Source organism: Porites lutea, chromosome 3 (genome assembly GCF_958299795.1).
Source record: "Porites lutea chromosome 3, jaPorLute2.1, whole genome shotgun sequence".
Taxonomy (NCBI): Eukaryota; Metazoa; Cnidaria; class Anthozoa; order Scleractinia; family Poritidae; genus Porites; species Porites lutea.
In genome coordinates this window covers 15,061,729-15,074,874 of record NC_133203.1, presented here as the reverse complement: position 1 = coordinate 15,074,874, position 13,146 = coordinate 15,061,729, and the positions used below count along the sequence as shown (strand labels likewise).

Genomic DNA, 13,146 nt, shown 5'->3' with positions numbered 1-13,146 from the left:
GCAATGTAACGAACTTTGTAAGATCGCGCGCGCTTTAAATTCAACGGCGATTTCAAAATATGTAACACTGAAGATGACGGATGTACCGTCGAAACATGTCTGGAAAATTAAAGAAAGTTGTTATGTTTATACGACAAACAAATATCACTTTTTACTTTTTTATTGTATACTTGTTGTATAATCGCCATCTAAAGGGATGTTTCAGGTTAATTTGCCGTCCATCATGGAGCGCTCCTTCGTCCTTGTGATAGTCTTCTTGTCAAGTTTAGGTTAGATCAAGTTGCTTGATGGCGGATTCATTTCAATTTCTGTTAAATTTATTCCTTTGCTTATGCTGATATACATTTGAAACGTTGGATTCTTGAGGACGCTCTCCCATCATGTTTGATCGAGAACGTAGTCTTGATCTTTCTCGTGAAGAAAGCAGAATTTGAGCGCAGCTTCTACTTTTTCAGCGAAAAGGTCGATTTGACTTGATTTCGATGAAAGATGGCAAATATAAGATAATGTACGCATTTCAGCTAAATCTTAATTCGGCAACTTTCATAGATGAAGGATTATCTATTCTTATCTATATGTTTCGTTTGCTTCAAAGTCCCTATCCTTTAACGGAAAACTGACATACTTACAGAAAGCTAACAGAAAGCAGCTGTTAGCAAGAATGGGTAGCACAGGTAGCACTCGCCTGAGACAGTTAGGGCGTAAATAATGGCGATACCCGCGATGAACAGGGAAGCGCGCACATTCCTTACCTAGTTCCCGGCATAGGCTGAGAGGCTGTAATAAAAGATTTTGTTCGTTCTACGTACTGGAGTCATTAAAAAGGAAGTTCACATTGACAAGTTTATCTGAGCGACATTTTTTCTGAAAGGTTTGTGCTCCCTTCAATGGCCTGTACGGGGAGGCTCCGCCCAAAGGAAATACCTTATGGCACCAGATTTTTTTTTCTGTTGTTAAAAATCCTCCGAGCAAGAACAAACCAGCGCAAAAGTTAATTGCAAAATACGTATTCGACTGCTATGAGAAAAGAAGATCATTAGTTCTTTAGGGTAACATTGATTATAGTTTCACTAGTGTGCAATTTGTGTTATGATTTTAAATTATTTGGATAAAGTCGATGTACATAGGGCTGTATAAGACTCCAAATAAATAAAGCATTGTCTTGTCTTGTCTTGTCTATAAAAAGGTGGGCATTTACTAGCTGAAGTATTTGAAAGAGTAGGAAAATCTATCATTTCGGTCTGTAAAAAAGACCCAAAGGGTTAACAAATGCATTTTAAGCTGTGAAAAAGTAAAAAAAAAAAATAACGTTCTCGTTTTGTGATTTATTCATAGTTTAAAAGACACTGGATCAGAACAGCAGTTAAAAATGTATGCAAAGTTCCAAACTAGGTATGTGATAGGGGTACCTTTTCTGTCATAATCAAATGGTGTACAAAAGGGTAAGGGGCTGGATCTCCGGGCGGAGCCTTCCCGCATAAACCTTTCTTGAGTACTCCCCCCTTCCCAGTGAAATAAACTTTCTACCAGGTGATCCATTACTTCTTAGTGACTTGCAGTTCAATGAGCGCTAACAATAACAGCTAAAATTCACATATATTTTTTTATCCTCAGTTTTCAGTCAACTAATTCATCTTACTCTTTCCTCAACCGCTGCTTTTGATTTTTTCTTTAATAGGTGAAAGGCAAGAGTTTGCTTTAGCATTAACGAAGTTATCAAGCAATTAAGGTTAAGGTGAGCTCTCTATCGAAGAATCTTTCTCTAATACAATCTCCATTATTCTTGATATTTAAGAAGTCGACGTCAACTCTCTTAGTTCACCTCCTAACTTCTCTTTTTCAACTAACCAAACTTTATTCGATTTCTTCTTGAAGGGAGGAGAAAAGATAATTAAAAGAAAACAATGTTCTCCAGGAGGATGGCTCTCAAATTGCTGCCTTTGCCTTATTGTTATCTGTGTTTCCTACACCTCCATTGCTTTAAAAGTTTTGTGTGGAACCCGTCCTCCGTCCCACGGTGCAGCCATTAGACAAAGAAAACTGACTGTGACATTATTCATAACGACCCTTGTATCATTGCTGTTGTTGTTACCATATGTTATATATATTTTTGTTTCTTTCAGTGTTATACCCAGCTTAGTGACATTTTTTCGTTTGCTATTATCTTTAACTCTTATATACCACACAAACTCGCTTGTTAATCCCATAATTTACACAATCAGAATTCTAGAGTTCAGAAGAGCTCTCCTGAAATTATTTAAACGTCGACAAAGACAAAATGCTGCTATTGCTCTTGAACGCCGTTAATTTACCTTGTTTAAAACTTTATTGTAACTTCAAATGATGACCAGTCACTATGTCAACTATTAATTGCTCTTTTGTTGCATGAAAAAACCTGTTGAAAATAGTAGTTCAATGCATAGTTTTATTACTAACTTCAGATCGATAGAGAGGTTTTCCTTTGACGGTTTCGGTAAGTGTTCGTTATTTGTTTTATCAAAAAACATCGACTCTTTGTTTTCCCTCATGCATGTGGAGACGGCACTGTTCGATTGGCCAATCGTATTTAAGTATGACGTCAAAGCGAAGTATCGATTGATTTCCGGAAAGTTCTCGGGTATGAAGTTTTTTCCCCCCGAGCATTCGCTTAACCAACCAAAAGCCACGAGTGTTTGTATCCTTTCGACAAACCAATCAAATCGCTCTATTTCCGTTCGCTTGTTGTTTCTGTTTTGTTCGCGTGTTTTCATTTCAAGGTCATATGAAAATCGCTCTAAAAAGACTGTAAATACATAATTATACAGCAGATGTTACTCTTTTAAAGGGGCGACGTCACGCTATTTGCTATCTTTTTTAGAGAGATAAACAGTCTCCTCGCATCATTTGATTCCAAAAAATAATGGTCCAGCTCAGTTTTAACTTTTTTAGATTATATGACATATTTAGGCTTTGAAAACGTTTCCTGTTGTTGTTGCAAAGGGTTGGCAAGGATGAGCCAACGTTTTCAAGTTTTAACGCTATCCATGCATAAAAATTATTATGGTTAGTCGGCTCCCTGACGAAATTTGTTTGATATCTTCTTTATAACTCTACAGGAACATTTTTGTGTATGGCTAAAGGCACTAAGTAATGAGCTGGTCAGCAAAGATTTGACCTAAAACAGCAATATTCCCATGTCATGGCTCCTTTAACTGATTAAAAAACCCATTAAATATTAACTCGTTAATATTCGTGATCAGTAGGCATATCGTTCAATGACCGCTTGAGGAAATGTCCAATGGAATTGACACTTTCCTTGAGCATTTCTTTTCCCTCCTGTACGATTATCATCAAACTGCTGAAATTTCTGGTATTTGGAGAGCCGTATTGCGTAGCCAAATAGACGCCTATTAAACCGTGTTATCCGGGAGAGATACTCCCTACAATGCCCTATTTTCAGGGTTTAGAAATATAACTGTATATAAACTCATGTAAACATTTCTTTTCGTAACACATGTAAATATTTTTGCCCCATTGTAATTTTTATTATTGTATGTTAATTTGTTATCATTGTAGGTTACGAGAGAATAGCCCCTTAAAGAGGAGTCGTAATAAAGTGTATGTCATGTTATGTTATGTTAAAGGGTAGGGATTTCACTAACAGGGCTAACAGACATACTTTATGGCTTGGAAATGATCTTGAAGACATCCTAGTTTGGCGGTTAATTCATGTTTAAAAGATAATGTATTTACAGCAGTTACAGGGATGCAGCTTTAACTAGGTTATGTGAGAGAATTAGTTGTTATCAAAGCTCTGGTTGTTATAACGGTTTCACTGTAAATTACGCCTTTTAATTTTTACTTTCTGAAGCACTTTTACGCATATATGTCAGGACTGCAAATAGTCGCTTTTATTTTTTTCGTAATCGGTTTTGGAAAGACGCGAGGGGCCGCCATGACATTTTCGCGACAAGCGGCGTGCGAGCCTCACACGCCCGTAGGCCTAGTCTCACCCTTCGTTTTCACCCTCTCGCTCCAGACTTTTCGTTTGACCGCGCGCGTTCTTCACAGTTCTCTCTTCACAGTCCCCTACGTTTTTTTGAGATTGTCAGGATCGAGCGCTTACCGGTACGGACGGCCCATCTCGATTTCATATGTACCCAGGAGGTACATATGAACTTCAAGATAGTCAAGATGGCCGCCCGTAACCTTAAGCGCTCGATCCTGATGATCGACGCGCGTACGCCACCTCTATAAGCTATATGTCATGCCAGCAAAGTGTTATCCATATAAATATTCTCCTGAACCGTTTTAAGAGTGCGCTAAAGCGCTTCCTAAAATCCATTAGTTGTCCATATGTTATGTTATGTTATTCAAAGTAGACAGACTGCAAGTTATATTAGTTGCTAAAAAATATATATCTAGGTGTCGCAACTGTTCATCAGTAGGATGCCTAAAATGCGTGCAATTCCACAGTTGGTTTCGGCTCCGTTAAATCCTATACCGATTGCAGAACATTTTAAGAGGAGCCACCCACCATGTGAGCACAGTCACGGACAACACATATAAGTGAGGAAAACAACGCAAAGTAAAATTAAGACGTCAAATAACGAAGTAAATACACGTCAATTGAATAAATAAACAAATAATGCGCGCGCTCAAAATAAAATTGTACGCGCACACGTACCGAGATACAACTGAAATACAAAACTAAACAATAAATAAGTAATTAAAGGATACGATGGTGCAATTCAAGCCTGGATTGCTAATCTCATCACCCGCAGGGCTGCACCATACTTCTCGACGATAAGACCATGGCGACTGAAGAATTTATTAAATGATTTCTGAAGTAGATTGGTTTCAAAGCCTTGCTGTCTGAGACGTTATGAAAGTCCACGAAGTCTATTTATGAAGTCAACTTTGGACGTGCAAATTCTAGCATATCTCACCAGTTGAGACATATAAACACCGTAAGCTGGATTGACGGGAATGTTGCTGTCCTTATGTTATGTTATGTTATGTTATGTTATGACTACTGTAAACAGTCTACATGTAAGAGAATCGAAGACAGTCTTGGATTCTAAATTCCACTCCTTGGAATCCGGATCACCAGATACTGGATTCCAGATTCCCAGTGTCAGTGGAAGTTGGGTTCAAGATTCCAGTCGTTATTGGGATTCCGGATTTCTTGAGCTGTATTCCGGATTCTACTAACAAGAAAAAATTTCCTGGATTCTGGAAACTCTGTTAGACCTTTTATGGGGCGATCATACACTCTGAGTCATTCTCAAGAAAAGTTTCCGTTACCTTGTGACATAAATAGATGTGACCAAATTGCAGTAATAATAATAAAAAAGAAAGTTGCATCTACGACATTTTTATAACTGAAGCATCAGGTGATTTCAATGGGGGTAACAAACGCGCTATGAAAGTCTTAACTATATGAGTGACACGAAATCCACAACTTCTTGATACACTCGGACGCGTTATGGGCTATATCTAGCCTTTAAGAAAGAAAACATCAACATCGGAATCAAGTATGGTCGTCACACGGTGGCAGTTTTTTCCTTATCTAGTCAGCTAACAAAACAAAATATATTAACGAAAATGCTTACTAAAGAAAACATCTCAGATCATCCGGCCAAGCAATTTCATACTGTAGCTACTGCTCTCGAGCTTCTTTTGGCGATTTGTCCTCCCCCCTTCAGGCAAGCAAAATTGTTCTTTATTTATCCAAAAGTTTACTTTATATTTAAAAAAAGCAGCTTTTCAATTCGTCTTCTATTCCCCGACTTGTTTAAACAACACAAGTGTTAAGTAAAAGTTTGAAAATTCTTCTCTTCTTCTATTTTATTTACTGTTTTATCCACCCATTGTATACTATTTTCGAACCAGAAAACGCATGACCTTACAATTCAGCGTAATCAACCATTTTAAAACATTTTATAAAAGTTTTAAATCTGTTGAGTGCATTTTGAGGGGATTCATCCCCCGATACTCCCCTGGATTCGCTAATGAAAATTGCGTACGTGTGAATGACGCGGTGTGAAATAAAACTTAGCCTCATATAAACGGACAACAAAAAAATAGGATTCAAATGGAACTGAAACTTCATAAAAAGAAAGTAAATGACACCTGTAGACAATATTTACATTTTATTGATGACCTTTACCGCTTTTAGTTCATTTTTCTGATCTGAGTTTTATTTCCCATACAAACTCTTTATTCCCTATACAGATTCTTATATTAGGCTGCGTCCACCTGCTTTAGTCCGCCAAAGTTGATTCACTTGACTTTTGAGCTCGGCGTGTTATTGAAAGCCGTAATAATCTTGCCAATGGTCCGTTTCACTGACACCTGTGCGTCCACGGTTGCTACAATTGTGTTTTTTAGTAATAAAAAATTATAATAAAGTTCAGTTAAAACGCGCACTCTGATTAGTTTGAAAAGGGAAGGATGCTTTATGAGTGTATTAAACACAGAGGTAAGCTGTCACACTGCGTTTTGGAAATTAGAAATTAATTATAAAATAACTAAGATAGGACGCGCGCTCTGATTTGCCGAGAGGCGTGTTTGCATGAGAGTATGTAAACATGGTTGTGACATCAAGATGTTTTACTTTTCGCGCGCTAATCACGCAAGCACGAATTTGAAAAAGGTTTTGAGTTGAAAACCTCGACAAGTTTACTTTATTCACCCATTTCCTCGTCGGCTGAAACTTGGAGAATCTTTAGAAACATGCTATGTCCATTTTTTTTTTTTCGCTTGAACTGACATTTTAAGCGAAAATAAGGACTAATTACGCTTACAAGCTTCGTGTACATGCAAGACTTCGCGACTAGTAAGACTTTTTCTTTTAATCAGTACTCTAAACAAGAAAGTTTTGCTTTTTTTCGCGGGAAAGTTATTTTATAAAAGCAATAGAAAGCTTTTTTCCTGTGTTTGCATATCCTGATATAAACACTCGAGGGGTTGGGAGAATTCTCGACAGTTATGCAAACCCTCGACTTCGTCTCGGGTTTGCGTAACTGTCTCGAATTCTCCCAACCCCTCTCGTGCTTAGATCAGGCTATGTAAACACGGAAAACGTTTTCTTTTGCTTAGACCTCTAATTAATCGTGGGGAATTAAACTGATTATTTATCATAAAACAAATAAAGAAGCCTTGGCTGTGCTCTCAGTTTCTGTTGTACGTAGAGCACTCACGAAGTAGATAGAAAAATTTCTTTCTGGCATGGCTCATGTTTAGCATTTGTTAAAGCGTTTGATCACGTGGCTTGTTGCAACAGAACAGAGCACAGTCAAAACTTCTCAGTATTAGAAAGTATTATAAAGAGCACTTAATAATTTATATTTGAGTTTGCCAGAACAAAAGAAAAAAAGGAACCAGCAATTATTCCGAATAATATGTGAGTCTTTTTAGCATTTAAATGAAGTTTGCAAGGTTTCACAAAAAGGTACTCAGTACACGAGTTCATACGATAATACATGTCAGAGTCCAAATGAATAAATCGTTGTGTCGCTCAAAAAGGGAGGGAGTATTAACTTTAACCGTAGCACTGTTTTTCTTTAACGCGTACAAATTCAAGGTTTCACAGTAAGCTAATATGCAAGAACAGTTGAACAACCAAAATTTATTTTCACCGCCACGTAATTTCAATGTGTTGCGAACTCGCGTAAAATTTACGTGCCTAAATAAAAAAAGAAGCGACGCTTTTTAATTTACTTTAACTTTTACGTTTACGCGCGACCTTCAATACATTGTCTCTATAATTTTATTTACGGGCGTAAAATATTCGTGTGTACTTACGTCAATTTTACCAAAGCCGTAGCTAGCGGGGGGAGGAGGGGGGGGGGGGGGGCAAGGGGGGCAGGTGCCCCCCTGGACCTGTTGACGCAGACACGTTAAGTCTGTGGATGCAGTTGTTTTCTTTAGACTCAGTTATTTTGATTATAGCGACTTGCAATTGTTTGCCATTTTCAGGTTCGAGGTCGATTTTTCGGAGACATATTTCATGGCAAGTGCTAAAAATAGCGTTTCGGAGCCTCAAAACTTGAAAATTTTCTGGGAAAGGACACCCCGAGACCCGCTGAAACCCACCTTATAGAGGTTTGCTTTGTTACATTGACCGTGAGGTCAGTCTGCGAACGAGAAAAGGAGGAAAGAAAGTGGGGGACTGTACATGTTACTCTCCTTTCTCTCCCCATTACAACAGGAGAGTGATACCTGCAGAGGAGATCTCACAGTACCGGACGAATTTTCCACCGCCTGAAAAATTTGACCGAACACTTTGTTCATACGGGACTTTGAACTGCTAGAGGTCTGATTTCTTTGTACGGTTAAGGTAGTTCCGTGTGAACAGAAAACCTTAACGCATAAACTTCAACCGGTCGAAAAATCGTGCAGTGCCTTGTGAACATAATTCTACAATTATTTTGGGACTTTAATCATGAGGTTAAACTTAACTAAAAAAAATACAGGGCTAATTAATAGACTATTACAGCTGCAACTGTCAGAACTGTTTAGAACATTAACTCAAGCGTCACGTTCACTCTTGCTCTTAAAAGGGTCAGAAATTAAGGAAAGGGAACCATATCATTTACCGGGAGTACATACGAAACTTGATTTGAACCGTTTTCACTGAAAGTTTATCCTTATTAATTATGATTCAAAACGTTTATGTTGAATAAAGAAATCCTTGACGTCAGTCCAGGGAATAAATCCGTTGCAAACTTAAGCAAAAAAATTTCAACTATCTGATTCCTTCAAGACAACCAACCCGCTCAGTATTTGTTGGAAAGGTAAGCGCTATGTTAGAAGTTGTTTTGACAAAAAAACAACGATAAGCCTTTAAAACAATTCCTCTCCTCGCATGATCGCGAAGTCATCTTGCTAATAGTCACCGCTGCACAGTTAAACCTCGGTGAATTTTGTCTTTCTTTTAAAGAGAAAATCTTAGTACATTGATACCTTGCAAAAAGGAAGAGTTTAAAAGATACAGCCGGTTTTAATTTGATTTTCTGTGTTCTTTCGTAACTAAAAATTTCAAAAATATCTTCATCTTTTTAGATTCTGAATAATACTAGATCGTTGAGTGTTTAAAAGTTCAACAAAGCATAAGTAAGAAGATACCAAGTAACAACCCAAACATTTGCAATGGAACAAAACAACAAAGGATGTTGACCACACGTTTTGAAGGATATATGTTTTGTTTGCTCCAAAACCCCTACCCTTAAAACTGACATAAAAGAGTAATTGTGGTTAACAAACTATAAACGGTTACAGGAAGCGAACAGAAGGCAGCTGTTAGCAAGAATGGGTAACACAGGTAGCACTCACCTGAGACAGTTAGGGCGTAAATAATGGGGATACTCGCGATGAACAGGAAAGTGCGCACATCCCTTACTTAGTTCCCGACACAGGCTGAGAGGCTGTAATGAAAGATTTTTTTTTTTTGTTGCCTCCTGTACGATTATTATCAAACTGCGGAAAACTCTTTAATTTGGAGAGCCGTATTGCTGAGGCAGATAGACGCCTATTAGGAGCGGATGTCAGTAAATATCGACCAGAGGTCTACAAAAGTGAAAAATCGAAAATCCTCAAAAAAATTCACAAAGTAGCACTAGGTAAGCTATTAACATAAACGTAATTTTTACTTCAATCCGATAATTATTTTCCACGTACGGGGGCTTATTGGTTTCGCGGCTCTCGGACCGGGTTTTCCAGGCCCAAGACCATGTGTCGCAAAAAAATCGTTTTAAAATTCAAATCCATTGTAATGCGGACAACAAATAACTTATTCAGAAGAGTACTTAATTGCACACATTCTAAGTGGTGATTTACTCAGTTTGAACGAAAGTGTAATATTTTGGAGATTTTTCATTATTTTCAATATTTTGAACGTTTTCGTTCAATGAAAAAATGGCAAATTTCAAAGCCCAAAATCGTCGACTGGTACCTCGATTTCAATATCGAGTCTTATACCACGTTAAAGAGCGTTATCTCTTCTTTCAAAATCTGTTTTCAAAACTACGGGCAATCTAAAAGAAAATGTTTCAGGCCAAAAAAAACAAGTAGTACTTTTCTGAAATTTGAGCTTTCCAGACTCAGCGGGTCGATGCTAAAAACTCAGAAAAATGCAATAAGAAATCAGTTTGAGCAACAGTGATTTAACGTTATCAGCTATCAGAAACCAACACGTGTTTATCGAGCGATCTGATAAAATTTAAAGCCGTTTTCCAACAAGAAAAGCAGAGTTTAGCCATCTTCTGCTACCAAACGCACGAGTGACGTAAGGTTGTCAAAGGGCAAAGCACAATAATAAACTTCAAAAAGCACATCGTTTCTGCGTCCAGGAATTATACTTTAGCGGACAGAACAATGCCTACGAGTGTATGTTTCATACCTTAGCATGGGTTTCCTAGATACTGGAAATAAAAAACATCAAGGACAGCATCGGCGAGAGCATCTTCGGCTGCTCTCAAACGACGGAGATTGCGTTACTTTTCACAGATTGACCGCTTACCACCTGTTTTTGGGCTCGCATTTCGACGGAACGCTTGCCTCGAGAGGCACGTGGCACGGATCTGAGCTCTTCTTCACGAGACATTGAGCTGAATTTATCGGAAATATGCCACCACCACTAACAACATGAGCTTTTTTCGGGTATTTGTCGTTTTTTATGCGAAAAGTTCGGGTAAGCAGATTCTCGCAAAAACCACTTGGCTTAAAAAATGTGTTTAAAAGCCCACCCTGGATTTGAAGCAAAAAGTATGTCCTCGAAATAAGCTAAAAATACCCAATTCACGCGGTGAAAAAAAATGGATGATTATGGAAGGATTATCGGATTCTTGCCTAACCTGAGGGATTTCCCGTGATGTAGGATTAGGGCTAGGAAAAAAGCCCGTAACCTGCTCCTGTCGTTGTGAATTTCCTCAAGATCAAAAATTTCAGTAAGAACCGAAAACAACAGCTTAAAGGAGGTGCACACACCTTGAACTAGCCAGGGAAAAGGGGCTTCTGATTGAGCTAAACTGTCATTGATGCACGGTGCAATTAGGTAGACCTGTTACTATCCCCCGCGCAACCACATGGGGAGTACTTTGACGCGGTCCTGTCGGGGACTTTCGGGGGTAGGGGGCGGGGCAAATCGAAAATAACTTCTCTCTTCACCTTGTGACTGCGGACTCCGTACCTTTGGAAAGGCCCTTTTGAAACATGTCCTGGCAACATGCAGGGCATCACGAAATTAACGTCAACACCTTGAATCAACTCCATGAACAGGGAGAGGCGATAAGTCCCATCTTAAAAGATGCTTGATGTCTAGACGTGAATGGTCTGTCCACAGTCATTTTTCATTTTGTATTTCGGGACCATTTGACAGTGTACGAGTGAACCGGAGCGCAGTAACGAGCCCTAACCCCACCCCATTGCCCTTGCGGTCAATAAATCATCGCGTTTTTCATTATTTTAATGCGCGTTCGAGAACCTCCAAAGGGAATATTGAGGGTCTTTGTACAGTTTCAGTTTATTTTACCGATAAAAAAGAATAAAACAAAGCAAAAGACAAGTATACAGAAACACGCATAAGCAATGTGGTGAGGAAGGCCAAAAAGAAACCATAAGGCTTAAGTCATCCCCTTTTCTTTCGCTTAGCGTAATAGGTTTCCTGGTTTTGGGTGGGTCGGTCGGTGGGGTGAAAAAAAAATCACAAGAAATCTGAGAACGGGAGGCCTGAAACACCAGCATCATTGCCGTGGAGACTGAAAACAACAAGACATGGTCACCAAATCGACACAAACTCAATATGGCGGAAAATTTGATGGTCAATTTCATAAAAAAAGGCCCAAAAAGGGTAAAAAGCAAAGAGGATACACCACCGAACGTTTTATGCCTCGAAATGATGTTATAATGCTAATTTTTTTAGATTAAAAGAATTAATCTAAGTCTAAAAAAATAAACCTTGTCGTTTCTTTTCCTTGCTTTTTTAAAAAATGCCAAAAAGACTGGGTCTTTTGGACGACACTAAACGAAGAAAAAATTAATATAGGATTAAGCTCCCTTAAAGGACAGGATCGAACGTATACTGAGTAACTAAATGATACAAAATTTGATCAAAATTAAATGAAAGGCTTAGAGCCTAGGCGCTGTCTTATAACGAAACGGTAAACAAGAAGTGCTGCCTCTCATTTAAGGTGGCTGAACACAGTTTAGGCAGTTTGTGAGTATGTCATTTGTCAAATCATGGCAAGAAAAAGGTTGCAGCTCACAAGCTGAAACTTGACAATTGAAAAATATACTGATGAAAGATTTTGATTGACAGGTAAAATTTGACGTTTTCGCAGTTTACATGGCAACATGAACGACTGAATACAACTTTAAATTTTCACTTTTACTCAGTTTACATAAAATTCGCTCATTAGATTGTCCTATAAACTTACACACAGCTTATTATAATTAATCATTACCATTTGAAACTTATTTGACCAAATTTTAACAGACGGATTTTTAGATAATGAATAATATAATGGTACTGTAATTATTAAATGCGTCACAAAATTCGTCTGAAAGTTCTTATTATTTAAAATACGATAACAGTAAAAATTCTGCCAAGTATCACAAAAATTTAATGAGTAAATTTTGTGAAATCGTCTTCTGTGTACCATTGCTTTTTCGCCGCCATGTTTGTTTGTCTAATTTAAAACACCCGCCGTCACGCGAGTTGCCGCTGACCGCTCGCAAAACTGTGTTCAGCCACCTTAAAAGAGACGTGAAATACTGGTTGGACCACATCCCGAACTCCCGCGAAAACCACAAGAGAGGAACGCTCAGGGCTAAGGAGGCTAAACAGGGGCGTAGCGAAATCGCCGATAACATCGTTGACCTAGCGAGGGAAATTGAAAGCTCCACTGACGCCCAAGTAATAATATCAGAGCTGGTCACAAGATCGGACCTCTCAGCTAGCGGCGATGTTGATGCTGTCAATAAAAGGCTTCGAAAATTCTGCAATCAGCGTCAGTGGCACTTCAAACGCCACGATGACATTCACTCTACGGACCTAAACAGAGGAGGACTTCATCTTGGTGAGACAGGTATTGCCAAAATGTATAACAACTTCGCGAATAAATTAGATGAATGTAATTGACCTATTCGCCGTTGGTTTAATTC

General features: G+C 38.5%; 1 protein-coding gene across 1 annotated transcript in view; it reads left to right on the top strand.

Moving 5' to 3' along the window:
• The window catches only part of LOC140931622 (uncharacterized), a 32,755-nt gene that overhangs the window by 18,009 nt on the left and 1,600 nt on the right, over window positions 1-13,146 (top strand). The window lies entirely within an intron of this gene.